Here is a 12,086-nt window from a genome sequence, read left to right as displayed (position 1 = left end):
CTGTTGTTGAGTTGCCAGGACTGAAGACTCTTGACCAGGTCTAAGACTTCACTACAGCTCACAACTTGTTAGTGCCGAGCCCTACCTCATGGCCTCTTTCTCCACAGCTATGTACTGAAAGCAGAAGCTGGATTTTGCAACAGATATGAATTTGACATACAGATGATTGTGGAGAGAGTGAGTTACCCCTGCGGTGTTGTTCTCTAATGTAACCGTGCATTAAGAGCAGCAAATTATATTAAAAGGAGCTTAGACATTTGAAAGGGGGTGACAGTTTCAATTCCAAATCTGAAAGATACATCATAGAATAGAAGAGTTCAGCATATTTCATTGCTATTATTTCCTGAGTGATCTCAGAGTAAAGAGGATTTTCAGAAGAGCCATAAATTTCAAAAACAAAGAAATAAGATCCCCACATACACTGGCAACAGAGACAACTATCAAAAAACACATGCACAAAAAAATAAGGGATGGACAACTGGATCTCCTCAGTGGTGTACTGGAAAAAGAAATCACTCTTCTGCTTTCATCATTGCTTATGGTGAAAGAGGATCTCCTTGCAATGGTCATGGTAGGCTATGCAGGAGCAGGGGTGAGTGCAGTGCTCCCACTTTTACAACTTTTGTTTCCAGCCTCTGTTCCCCTCACAACCTCCACGCTACACACAGACACCATACATGAAACCAATGAACATATACCAGAAATCCCAGTTTGCCCAGCCATCACGCTTTATTCAAATTGCCTCTTAAGAACCCAGGGTACATCTACACTATAGCAACTATACCAGCATAGCCCTGTCGTGTAGACACAGCTTACACCAACAAAAGGAAATTTTGCTCAGTGAAGGAATACCACTTCCCAGAACAATGTTAGCAATGTTTCAGCAGAAGCCCTTTTCTGTCAACATAGCTGCGTCTACACTAGGGATTACATCAGCATAGCTACATTGGCCAGGGGTATGATTTTTTCACACCTCTGGCCACATAGTAATGTCAATATAATCTTTTGATGTAAACTAAGCCCCATGCTACCAACAAGAAGTGACTATCTAGCTAAAGAAAAACAACCCCTTGGACACTCACCCCACCATGACACACTGCACCCCATGTTCACCCTAGTGGTATGATTATGACATAATTAGGATGGGTGTTGTACAAAATATGTCATGTGAGATGTCAATGGAAAAGTTAGGGTTTACTGAATATGATTATCCTATTTGTATATACGTATCAGGAGTTATGAATATTGACTAGGCATCTGTATTTCAAATGTGCTTGATCCTAGGTAACTCCTGCAAGTTAGTTTACATCCAGTCTAGACAGAACATTGTGAAGGGGCTATTCAAGGTAATACCCCATGAGTGAAAACAATTGGCCATGGGAAAAGCTTAGCCTCACCTGATGAGCTTTCCTGGGACACTTCAGCCAGTGTATAAGTAATTGCTGCCATGACTCATCCAAGCAAGCAAGAGCTTGTGGCTAAGATCATGTGATACCGGACTCCATCTTGTGTTTGTATTTTTCCACTAACTGTGCTGGGAACTTTGTTTGGGACAATGAAGTTCCCTCCACATGGAAGAAGCTATAAAAGGGGAAAGTGACATCACCACTAGGCCTCACTCCTCTTACCACTCAACACCTGGAAACACCACAGGAACAAAGACTGAACTGGGGAAGGGGGATCTAGGGAGGAAAGAAGAAAGCCCTGTCTGTATAGGACAGATTGGTGGACCATTTGTACCATCAGGGTGAGACCCTGCTTAATTCAAATCATGTCTAGTGTAAAGAACTTTGATTACCATTTTGTTTATTTCTTATGTAACCAACTTTGATCTGTACACTATTACTTATAATTAAGGCTGCGAGTCTATCATGGAGGTCACAGAAGTTAATGATTCCGTGACTTTCCGGAACCTCTGGGACTTCTGCAGCAGCCAGTGCAGTGCTCGGGGGCTGCCTGAGCAGCTCGGGCAGCCCCTGAGCCAGCCTCACTGGCTGCTGCTGCTGGGGATGTCTCAGGCCACCACACCCCCTCCCAGCAGCAGCAGGAGTTTGGGTGGGAGGGGGCTCAGAGCTAGGGCAGGGGGTTGTGGTACAGGAGGGAGTGAGGGCTCCAGGCAGCACTTACCTCAGGGGGCTCCCTGGAAGCATGACATGTCCCTTGGTTCCTAGGCGGAGGCGTGGCACTGTGTGCTGCCTCTGCCCACAGGCACTGCCCTGCAGCTCCCATGGTTCCCGCCAATTGGAGCTGTGGAGCCGGTACTCGGGGCAAGGCAGCATGTGGAGCCCCACTGTTCACACCACTGCCTAGGAGTCCAGGGACATGTTGCCACTTCCGGGGAACCACGCAGAGCCAACTCCACCCCCACTACCAGCAGCAGTGGGGGTCCTGGGCAGCCCCCCCCCCGAGCACCCCCAGTGCCCCTGCCCCCTGCCCTCCCACAGCACCTGCAGCACCCTTGGGCTGCACCCTGCACCAGAGCACCAAGATTTAATCAGGGGTATATAGTACAAGTCATGGACAGGTCACGAGTGGTGAATTTTTTTATCCTATCCATGACCTATCCAGGACTTTTACTAAAAATACCCATGACTAAAATGTAGCCTTACTTATAATCACTTAAAATTGATCTCTCTGTAGTTAATAAATTTGTGTTGTATTTTTTTGTGCCTAAAACAGTGTGCTGCTTGAAGTGCATGGGAGATCTCCTCAGTGAATAAAAACTGGTGCATGTCCTCTCCGCATTGAGGGAGGGGCAGAAGGAATTAATCTTATGCTGGTCAGGCTTTTGACCAGGGCAGGACAGTACACCTCTGGGGTCCTAGGCTATGGAGCCTCTCTATTCATGAGTGGTTGAGGAGAAGCATTCATGTAACTGCAGCTAGGTGTGTCAATGTTTGTGTGAGTGTAGGACTGGGAGCGATCTGCAGCTCTTCACAGCATCAGAGTGTGAGAGGGGACCCCAGATTAGTATGCCAGAGGGCTCAGGAGTACCCCAGTTCCAGGTTGCATCATGAGGAAGTCTGTCACCACCCCCTACTCTATCCTCCCCACTTCTCCCTTTCCCACTGCATCCTGCTTGTGGGATAGTAGCATTTTACACTCACTTGGTACAGCTGTAAATGGCTACACATATTGCAAGCTGGTGGAGAATCAGCTGAGAGCTGTGAAGCCAGCTTCTGAGATTCAGATGGAAGCATGTACAATTTGCACACTATACATTATTTTGAAAATTTATCCTTAGGTCAACTAATATTCAGGAAGTCTGGTATATTTTTAATTACTGGTACTGTCCATTGTAAACTATGGACCTTTCTGTAAGAGATTTTGTAAAAATAACAATCTATTTATATGAGACCCTATTCCAGTCTTTATCTATTAAATCTTTGCTGACACAGTGGGAGATAGCACTAGGTTTTATATGCAAATTAGGGTGGAGGTGTGGAGAAGGGAGGGCCTTACTGTATTGCAAAGGAAATTGCCAAAAAATTATCCCCTTTTTTTATGCAGCAATTAAAAATGACTGATTTGAAAGCAAATCAAAAGACACAAACAATTATCTTACAATTTATTCTCAGATCTGATGTAGTGAGTGAGAGTAACAACCACAACAGGATGCAATAGGAAAACCAAGGTCAAAGCTTATAGCCGTAAGAACACATGGCTACTTTAAAAAAAAATAATCTACTCATTTTGATAGTTCCACTTAAAACCTGAGTGAGGCCAAGGGAATCCCATCTATACAGTTATCCACAGAAGTTCATTTTAAGGCCCCAGTTACCTTGGTATCTAAACCGTCATGGTAGGATCCAGTTTGTAACACACAACTCAAGAGTTCCTGAATGCTTGTGAGTGCATAAAAATTCCTCTGGGTAGAAGGTGAGAGAAAGTTAGCGGTTTAATGAGTGGGTGCCATGCCACAGATCAGTCAGCCAATCCCACTGTTTATTCTGTTCTGTTTAATTGCTGGTTGTCATACAGCACTTGCTGCCAAATGTGGGTATGTAGCCCTTTACCGCTGCCAGAGTTGCCAAGTTAGCCTCTGGTTTGCCACATTGAAATAATGCATTGAAAATTAAGCGGACGAACAATGCTTAAATCATGTACAGTAGCAGAGTGTAGTATTGTATACTAATTATCACAAGCTGGATTTTACATCTTTATTTTATATGGTCACAAAAATAGGAGAACCTCCTTCCAGATCCAGGATCTTAACTGGAAATCTTACACTTGTGTACACACACCAAACTCCTTCCCCTATACGATCCAAAATATTGCTAGTATTTCCAGTGTCCAAAGGTCAGAACAGACATTTATTGAGCCACACAAAAGATCTGCAGGCTAAGAGAAGATAAACATGCAATAAAAAATTCAGACTAAGTCACTGATCCTTATCATTCCTTTTTGTAGCAGTATCTCTTTCTCATACTCAGCTTCTTTGGCTTCTAAGTGGGTTACAAAAGATGGTTTGGTGTATATAAAAAGAAGAAAATAAGTCAATAATTAAAACCTTTTCCTCCAATTCACATCGGTGTTATCCACTGTCATACAAGAGGAAGAAGAGAGAGCTGATTTGCTCTTCTTTCACTAGGTGAAACTGCAACATGATCTCCTTGGAAGATGTATGCTCATGCTGAGATTTCAGCTGCTCTGTATCCAGCCCTTTTGTACCTTCCCCCTGTCACAGCCTCTATTCAGAAGTGGTGCAGCATACAACTGGCAAACCCGATTTATGCCACTGCACATCCATTGTGGCATTATTTCTGTTAAGAGTGGAGGCTAATTCAGGCTTTAATATGTATGAGATAAAGGCTTTAAATTATTAAGTTTGGAGCAACTATCATTTTACTTGCTAGGGTCTATTTAGCATGCCCTCTCAGCCTCATCAGTTTAGAATATCTGGGCTCCTTTAAGTCATCATTATATAAAGCTTAAGCAAATCATCATTAAAGTTAAGGATAGCAAAATCAGTATTTTATCCACTGACAGAATGTAGCCTTCCCATTCAAGAATATTAGCTGTGCTTTATATCGCAGACAGCTTAATAGATATTGTTCTCTACTGTTACTTTTCATGTAGCTCAGCAGAAAGTACCACTTCTTGGCTAGAATGTTGAAGCCTTTTGTCCATTCAGTTCAATATTACTTAGCACTTCCTTTATCCAAGGATCTCAATGTGCTTAACATACACTAGTGAATTAAGCCTCACAATACTCTTGTGAAGTAGGCAGTATTGTCCACATGCAGTGGAGTGCTCTCAACCCTCATTGCACACAGGGAGCTCGGTACTGTGGAGGCATGTTCAACACCATGCAGGATCAAGCCCAGAGACCTGGTAGAATGATGTCCAGAACATTCATTTGAATTCCAAAATGCTGTTCCATTTGACCATGTTAGTACCTAGGAAAGGCTGGAAAACAATTCTGTTCACCACAAATATTGAGATTTGAATTTTATTTTTATTCAGCATCAGAATGAAACCAAGCCCTTAAGGGTCTGTCCACACTGCAGCTGGCAACAACTCTCCCTGCCTGGATAGACAGACTTGAGTTAGTGGGGCTCAAGCTAGCACATTAAAAATAGCAGTCTGAATGCTGAAGCTGCAGTATAGACATACCCTGAGGACATTGTGGGAGACCAAAGTGAAAAACACTGCTCTGCCTGATTCAGATTTAGTTGTTTAGGCTTGGTCTACACTACAGAGTTAGGTCAACGTAAGGCAGATTACGTCCACCTAATTATGTCAGTGTCTACACTAGAATGCTGCTTCCCCCATACTAAGTGGCCTACTACATCGACATAATACCTCCACCTCCACTAGGGCCTGTTCTACACTACGGTTTTTGGTCAAATTTAGCAGTGTTACCTCGATTTAACCCTGGACCCATCTACACGATGAAGCCCTTTTTTTCGACTTAAAGGGCTCTTTAAATCGATTTCTTTACTCCACCTCCGATGAGGAGATTAGCACTGAAATCAGCCTTGCCGGGTCAAATTTGGGGTAGTGTGGATGCAATTCGATGGTATTGGCTTCCGGGAGCTATCCCAGAGTGCTCTATTGTGACTGCTTTGGACAGAGCTCTCATCTCAGATGCACTGGCCAGGTAGACAGGAAAAGCCCACAAACTTTCGAATTTCATTTCCTGTTTGACCAGCGTGGCAAGCTGATCAGCACAGGTGACCATGCAGAGCTCATCAGCAGAGTTCCAGAATCGCAAAAGCGCTCCAGTATGGACCGAATGGGAGGTACAGGATCTGATCGCTATATGGGGAAACAAATCCATGCTAGCGGAACTCCGTTCCAGTAAGTGAAATGCCAAAACATTTGAAAAAGTCTCCAAGGGCATGAAAGACAGAGGCTATAACGGACTCATAGCAGTGCCACGTGAAAATTAAGGAGCTCAGGCAAGCCTACCAAAAAACCAGAGAGGCAAACAGCTACTCTGGGTCACAGCCCCAAACATGTCACTTCTATGACAAGCTGCATGTCATTCTAGGGGGTGCAGTCACCAGTATCCCAACCCTGTGCTTTGAGTCTGTCAATGGAGTAGGACGCAACAAGGAAGTGGGTTTTGGGGACGAGGAAGATGATGAGGAGGAGGTTGAAGATAGCTCACAGCAAGGAAGCAGAGAAACCAGTTTCCTCAACAGCCAGGATCCGTTTCTCACCCTGGACCTGGAGCCAGTAACCCTCAAACCCATCCAAGGCTGCCTCCCAGACCCGCCAGGCGGAGAAGGGACCTCTGGTGAGTGCACCTTTGTAAATATTTGACATGGTTTAGAAGCAAGCGTGTTTAATGATTGATTTGCCCTGGCATTCGCGGCCAGTACAGCTACTGGAAAAGTCTGTTAACGTGTATGGGGATGGAGCAGAAATCGTCCAGGGACATCTCCACAAAGCTCTCCTGGATGTACTCCCAAAGCCTTTGCAAAAGGTTTCTGGGAAGGGCATCCTTATTCCATTCTCATGGGAGGACACTTTACCATGCCAGGCCAGCAGCACATAGTCGGGAATCATTGCAGAACAAAGCATTGCAGCATATGGTCCCGGTGTTTGCTGGCATTCAAACAACATCCATTCTTTATCTCTCTGTGTTATCCTCAGGAGGGTGATATCATTCATGGCTACCAGATTGAAATAGGGTGGTTTTTTATTCTTTCACATTCCATTCTTATCTTATTCTCTCCAGGGCAGGTGCAAGGATGTTTCGCGCCCTAGGTGAAACTTCCACCTTGCGCCCCCCCTCCCTTCCAAGCCCTGTGGCAGCTCTCCACTACCCCCCCCTTCCACCCTAAGGCACCCCCCTCATGGCAGCTCCCTACCCCCCCTCCACCCTGAGGTGCCCCCCCCTGCAGCAGCTCCCCACCTCTGCCCTGAGCCCCCTCCCCTCAACACAGCAGCTCCCGCCGGCCCGGGGAGCCGCTTCTCCTGCCTCCCAGGCTTGCAGTGCCAATCAGCTGTTTGGCGCCACAAGCCTGGGAGGGAGAGAAGCAGAGCAAGGTGGCGTGCTCAGGGGAGGAGACGGAGCAGAGGTGAGCTGGGGCAGGGAGCGGTTCCCCTGCATGCCACGGCCCCCCCTTACTTGTAGCAGGCGGCCCTCCCTGTGCCCCTCTGCCCCAGGTCCATCCGCCTAAATGCCAATGACGACCAGAAGGCTGAAGATCCGGCCACTTCTGTCTCCCCCGAAGGACCCAAAATGCCGCCCCCCAAATGCTAGCCCCCTAGGCAATCGCCTAGGTCACCTAATGGGTTGCACCAGCCCTGATTCTCTCATGCTCATACCACCCAAAACAAAAAAAGAAAAAAACAAAAAGAGAAAGTAAATTGAATCTCTAGTGGGAGGACAAGGGCAGACAGACCTAGTGCTCAGAGCAGGAGTCGGGCCAAATCAGGTACCAGGAAGTCAGAGCCCGAGACAGGCCAGAGGGTGAACTGAGACAGGCATCAGGATCCAGGCAGGGTCAGGTTACCAGCAGATCAGAGTCAGGCACCAGGTTACAGATAGCAATCAAACAGCAAAGTCCAAGACAAACCAGTGTCTGAAGCCAGTATCTAGGGTCTATCACCAGTAGCATCTGTAGCAGGGACAAGCAGGCAGTCTGTATTTGTGCTCAGAAGGCTCCCCTGTATGGTTTCCTGGTTTATATACTGGTATTGGCCAATTGGGGGCTGTGAGGAGCTGCCACTCTGGTCTTGCTAGGAGGTACTTCCTGCCAACCCCAGCCTCACAGGATCCTCCCATGGGAGCCCAGCCTAAAGCCTCCTGTAGTGATGCAGTGGCATCAGCAGCCCCCAACCTTCTGGTTCCAGAATCCTGAAGGCTCTAATGGTTGTTATCACAACATTCATCAAAGCATGATATTAAATAAACTTTGAAGGTTGGCATTTCTTTACACATCTTCTCAAGATAAAAAATAGACTTTTGCTAAGAAGAAAGGACATTTTGTTCAGCTGCTAATGCCTTTTTCTAACATGCTTCATTTTTAGGAAAAAGGAAACCATGAAGAAGTTTCCACTGGGGAGGGGAGAGGAGAGGGGAGTGGACTGTGCATATTTCTCATGTTGTAGTTTACTGTGCAACTATTTTATTACTGTTGTGGGAATGCTGCAAATTGCAGATTCCCTGTGTATGTTCCAGCTATGAACATATGATCAGTCCTTGTATAATCAAAAGGAACTTTTTCTCCATGCCTGCATTTGCTCAAGTTTTTGCCAAAAACCTCAACCACATATTCCTACAAAATCCATATTAATCCTCAGTTCGCTTTAACTCATATCAGATATAGACCCTCATTATATGCATATAGTCTGCCAAATTCAAGGCTTATTTCACTAATCATAGGTATTTCCATGGCATTGTCACTGTAGCATTTGAGCATTCCTCACAAATAGTAATGAATTACACTTCACTATGACATAGAAAAAACCTATTGTCCATGTTTTCACACAAGGGATCCGTGGTTCTGGCACAGGAGTGCACAGTCCAACCCAGGATGGGGGTGCCAAGGTGGCTTTAAGGCACCTTTGTGTTCCTCCAGTCCTGGGGCTACAATATTGCCAGTGGCTTCCCAGTGCAGTTAAGAGATACAAGTGGACTGCTCAAAGTTACAGTTGTCAGTTGCCCCACTGGTCATTATGGCAGCTGAGGATTGTTCAAGCACAAGGCTACCCTTTCCCAGGCCACGCCCTCACACCGAGTGGGTAATATAGGAACAATTTCATTAGCTATCACTGAACCACCCCTTCTATCCTGAGCTCACCCTGTCATGGCCAGCTACACCAATTAGGTCCTTTCCTAATTGGAGAGTTTGGACCAGAGAATCTGAAGCACAGAGTGGTGAAGTGACTAACCCAAAGTCACACAGGAGTTTATGGCAGAGCTAGTAGAACCAGATCTCTAACTTCAACCCTTGTGGCTCTGCTGTAAATGATTCTCTTCTCCACACAGTCCCACTGACTTCAAGGGTCTACGTGGGTTGTAAATCAGCATGGAGGCTGCTCCAGTGTATTGAGTAAATTCTCATAATTCTTGCCTATTCAGAGAACGACTCCCCTTGAAGAAGAAATGCCAGTCAGTGGGAGATGCTGAGAAGATGGATGTCTCCTAAGCCCCTCTCCACTCATGGAGTTATACGCCTATCTCTGCTTGTGATCCAGAACTGTGAACCCCTCTCCTGGAGTCAGGAGGCTTACGCACCTAAGCTGCATCATGTGAGATGGGAGTTAGATGCCTGTCTCACTGCACACAAAATGATGGTAATGGCAGTGGGAGGCCAGTGGTTAGTGCACTAAGCTGGAATATGGAGACAATGGTTCAATTCTCCTTTCTCTGTCTGATGAATCAGTAAACGCATCTTAATCAGCCTTGATTCTGACATGTGGAGTGGTAAGTCCTAGTAGCCAGTTGATAGCTTGACAGAATAAAGCTAGGGTGAGAATGCATCCCTGTCATACACCAAGACTATATTTACAACTCGGCCTTGCCTGTGAAGAAGTCAGAAAATATCAGTGCCACCTTCCATGATCTCCAAGATGCCATCTGCACTATAGAGTTGAATGTCTCATGGCAGAAAACCAATGTCCAGAACCTTCGATCCAGGCCACCAAAACCCTTGGTGCAGGTGGGGTTGAGTATCATGGAGAACATTGATGGTTTCACCTACCTAGGATGCATGCAGAGTTCAAAGGTCACAGCAAACTGAATGTTCTTTAATAGGTCTCACCACCTCCTGAAGTCCATGTCTCACTTATGGACCAGAAAAAGTCTTTGCACTGGGACAAAGTTAAGGATCTATCAAACCTGTGTACTACCTGCATTGCTATCTGAGTCAGAAACCTAGACCCTCTTACAGCAAGACTTGGAGTGGCTGCAGGCATTCCATATGTGATTTCACTGCCAAAGCCCTGACCATAAAGTGGTTTGACCTTGTACAAAATGTCACAATCTCACAGAGATATGGCCTCCCTTCAGTCGCTCATTATATTCAAAAGTGGCATTGAATGTCCTTCGGACACGTGGCCAAAAATACCTCAGCACACCGTGCTCTCAAGTTCTCCATGAATGCACAAAGGGGCACTTTCCCTGCCTCTGACAGTGATAACTGCTGCTGCACTCAGCGCTGCCTCCAAGATTCATGGATTCAGCCAGATGAGGGAACTTCATTACACAACACCTGCTGCAACACTGTCAACTACAGTCATTCTGGCTGGCTGGTGCAACAGTCTTCAGTAGAGCATGTATGTTTGATGTTGATGGGAAGAAACCATTTGAACAGAGATCTCCAACCTCTTAGGAGAGTGACTTAACCGTTGAGCTATAGGACAGTCTGATGTAGGTCTCCCTCAGTCTCTCCTGCTGAAGCTGTTCCAGTTTGAATAAATAATTAAAAAGTCACTGGAATAGGGGGACTGGACCCTGGGTCTGCCACCTCCCAGGTAGGCATCACAACTCCCAGGCTATAAAATTATTCTCCCTCTCTGGTGCAGTGACTGTCAAGTATTTATCCAAAGTGTAACAGCTTCAGCTGGGCAGATTCAGGGACTATCTTATTAGAATATCTCATTGCCCAGACATTAGGGCACTCACTGGGGTGTTGGAGACCCCTGTTTAAATTCTTTCTCCCCCTCAGGCAGAGAGGGAAATTTAAACCCAGGTCTCCCACATCCCAGGTGAGGGCTCTAATCACTGGGCTAAATGTTATAATGGTGGCAGTGCCACCACTCCCTCCACTGCTACTACCAGATCTTGGATAGGGTCTGATCTGATAAGCATCCTATGAGCACGTGTACCAGATTGGGCCCTGTAGGTAAAATAGGTGGGTGAACACTTATCTTTCCATGGATTATGCTGGGGCTTAGACAGGAGATAGGCCTCCAGCCACCTAGAGTGAAGCAGCAACGCACATGCCCAGATCCAGAAATGTAGATGCCAAAGCAGTTTCTACAAGAGAAATTTAGGTGTCAAGAGAGTTGAGAAGCCTAGCAGGTGTTTTGCGGATCACAGTGGTGCCTCAACCCTTTGTGAAGTTGGGTCTTTGTGATTACACAGACTCAATACTGGCCCCTTCTTACTATTGTATTAATGCTGCTTCTCTGCATCACTCAATCTGCTACTAAGAACTGGAAGAGTTTTGAGGCTTTCCCAGGACCTTGGAAACAGCAGCCTAATTGAGTTTCCAACATTGTGCGTTCTCTCTTTCTTTCTACTTGTAAACACAGAGACTAAGAACAAAGTATGGCATTTCCATTTCACCACTGGCCAAGGCAGAATATCCCAATCCTCTGATAAATACTTCTTCTTCCCCAGGGAATAGGCAGAGTTTTTCATAGCATGAGTATTTCCTGGAACCATTTAACTGAGTTCAGAAATAAACAAATTTCCCATGGAAGTTTATTTGAGTGCTATTCAAGGAACATTAACTCATGTAATTGAATCTTTCCAATACTGTACTCCTTACTCATCTAAACACTGTGTTCTTATTTTACATTATGTAAAGTTCAAATATTATCACTATAAAGCTGAAGCCAATAGCCAGATTGCCATATGATTGATGATGACTTCCCTGGTAAATATGCTATTTTCAGAG

Source organism: Chelonoidis abingdonii, chromosome 1, assembly GCF_003597395.2.
Source record: "Chelonoidis abingdonii isolate Lonesome George chromosome 1, CheloAbing_2.0, whole genome shotgun sequence".
NCBI classification, from domain to species: domain Eukaryota; kingdom Metazoa; phylum Chordata; order Testudines; family Testudinidae; genus Chelonoidis; species Chelonoidis abingdonii.
Note: the sequence above shows the minus strand (reverse complement) of the source record.